Source organism: Aethalodelphis obliquidens, unplaced genomic scaffold (genome assembly GCF_003676395.1).
Source record: "Aethalodelphis obliquidens isolate GAN/ISIS:26980383/991018 unplaced genomic scaffold, ASM367639v1 scaffold25, whole genome shotgun sequence".
NCBI classification, from domain to species: domain Eukaryota; kingdom Metazoa; phylum Chordata; class Mammalia; order Artiodactyla; family Delphinidae; genus Aethalodelphis; species Aethalodelphis obliquidens.
In genome coordinates, this window is record NW_020837969.1 from 32,608,028 (window position 1) to 32,610,770 (window position 2,743).

The 2,743-nt window shown below is 36.1% G+C and overlaps 1 non-coding gene across 1 annotated transcript; it reads left to right on the forward strand.

Moving 5' to 3' along the window:
• Positions 1-274: 274 nt before the first annotated feature.
• Positions 275-347, forward strand: TRNAG-CCC (transfer RNA glycine (anticodon CCC)). The gene has a single exon. It is a non-coding gene; the product is annotated as a tRNA-Gly (tRNA).
• Positions 348-2,743: the final 2,396 nt, after the last annotated feature.

The following is a 2,743-nucleotide window of genomic DNA, read 5'->3' on the forward strand; positions in this document are numbered from 1 at the left end:
TTCTTTCTTTCTTTCTTTCTTTCTTTCTTTCTTTCTTTCTTTCTTTCTTTCTTTCTTTCTTCTCTCTCTCTCTCTCTTTGAGTCCATATAGGGTTTAGATATTTTCTTTTCTTACTGTAAGTTGGTTTTCATTCTTTGACTTGGGTACTCAGTGAGTCCTTTCAGTTTAGATCCTCAGGCCCTTCAGTACTGGGAAATTTACTAGATTAAAATTTTTTCCTTCTCTCCATTTTCTCCATTCTCTATAGCATTCCGGCTAGTAAGATATTAGACTTCCCTGGTGGTGCAGTGGTTAAGACTCTGCACTCCCAATGCAGGGGGCCCAGGTTCGATCCCTGGTCAGGGAACCAGATCCCACATGCATGCTGCAACTAAGAGTTCACACGCCACAACTAAGACCCAGTGCAACCAAAAAAAAAAAAAAAAAAAAGATATTAGACTTCCTGCATTGGTCTACTAATATTTTAGTATTTTCTCTACATTTTTTCCCTATACTTTCTGGGAGATTTCTAGACTTACCCTCCCAGACATTTTATTGAACTTTCAAGTTAAGGTGGCCATACTTAAAATTTCTGAGTTCTTTCTTGGTCTTTGTTCTCTATTGATGCTTTTTCATATTGTTCTGTTCTCATTCCGTGCATCCCTTTTACCTCTCTGAAGTTACTAATAATAGTTTTTGTTTTCCTCTTCTTCTAATGGAAGATACTTAATTACCTTTCCAATTTCTTCTATGATAAGAGACCATTCATATTTTCTATTTTTCTTGGGTCATCTTTGTCATTTAAATTCTACCTGGAAATTATACATTTCATCTAGATCATCCAGTTTGATGCCACATAGTTCATAATTCCATGAAGAAAACTTTTTAAAAACTCTCTTTTATACCCATGGTTACATCTTTCTTATTCTTTTCCATTTTTACTTTCTTTTTTTCCTTGATCAGTTTTCAATGTAATTAATTTCAATTATTACTGTATATTCATTTTCTTTTCATAATTTTTCCCTTTTTTCTAATTTAGTAAGATAAATACTTACCTCCTTACATACTTAATCAAGAGACTTCTATTTTTTTTAAGCTATAGTTTGGCAAGCAAAGTTTAAGAGTGTATAGCATTGTCTGTTTTTTTGTTTGTTTGTTTTAAATTGTATTTATTTATTTAAATTTTGGTTGTGTTGGGTCTTCGTTTCTGTGCGAGGGCTTTCTCTAGTTGCGGCGAGCGGGGGCCACTCTACATCACGGTGCGCGGGCCTCTCACTATCGCGGACTCTCTTGTTGCGGAGCACAGGCTCCAGACGCGCAGGCTCAGTAGTTGTGGCTCACGGGCCTAGTTGCTCCGTGGCATGTGGGATCTTCCCAGACCAGGGCTCGAACCCGTGTCCCCTGCATTGGCAGGCAGATTCTCAACCACTGCGCCACCAGGGAAGCCCGAGAGACTTCTTATAGAGTTGGGGATTGGCATTAGGGTGCTATATTAGTATAGTAACATGAAAAAATATTAGACAATAAGCTGAGAAAATTCATTGCCTAACTGACTAAATGCAAATGTTCATTAGTCCCTTCGTATTCTTTCCTATTTAACTGTATGTGTGCTGAAAGGACTAAGAGATGGATTGAATAGAAGTTAGTGGGTAGTTTGACAGCTGTGGGAAGAAATGCCCATGGATGCTTATGCTAGAGATGAGAGAAGAGAAAAGAGAAGACTTTGACATCTGCATTAAGTTGTGGCCCTTTCAGAACTTCTGATAGATGAAAACCTACTAAGAGGGCAATCTGGGAGTCTGAAACAAGTAACGACAACTTAAAATTGAATATGGCGGGAAAAAAGAGCATTTCACTCACATACACAGTCAGTGTTATTACCATTCCTTGATAATTTAAGAATAGTACTGGGAATTATTTTATTAGAAAATGTCCAGATATTTTCCTGAAAATGTTTTCAAGCTTGGGAACAGACCACTGAAATTATTTTAGCCTCTGAACCCTACCCTCTGATTTTTTTAAATTTTATTTTATTGAAGTATAGTTGATTTACAATGTTTTGTTAATTTCTGCTGTACAGCAAAATGATTCATATATATATATAGGTTTTCATATTCTTTTCCATTATGCTTTATCACAGGATATTGAATATAGTTCCCTGTGCTATAGAGTAGGACCTTGTTGTTTATGCATTCTCTATGTAATAGTTTGCATCTGCTAACCCCAGCCTCCCAATCCATCCCTCCCGGACCCCCCTCCCCCTTGGCAACCACAAATCTGTTCTTTATATCTGTAAGTCTGTTTCTGTTTCGTAGATAAGTTCATTTGTGTCATATTTTAGATTCCACATATAAGTGATACATATGGTATTTGTCTTTCTCTGACCTACTTCACTTAGTATGATAATCTCTGAATCCATCCATGTTGCTGCAAATGGCATTATTTCATTCTTTTTATGGCTGAGTAATATTCCATTGTGCATATATATATGTATATATCTATCTCACATCACATCTTCTTTATCCATTCGTCGATCCCTATCTGTGTTTCTATTATTCATAGTGCATAGTATCCTTATGATCTTAATGGAGGTGTTTTGTTTTGTTTTGTTTTGTTCTTACAGCGGAGGGATATGTTTTTAAATGAAAAGTTCTAATGTTTTATCAAATATCAGTCTTGTTTCGTTCCTCAGAAACTTGGAGAAAATGGAGCTTTCAGATAAGAATCTAATTTTCCCCCAACATCTGATCAGAAAAAATTTCA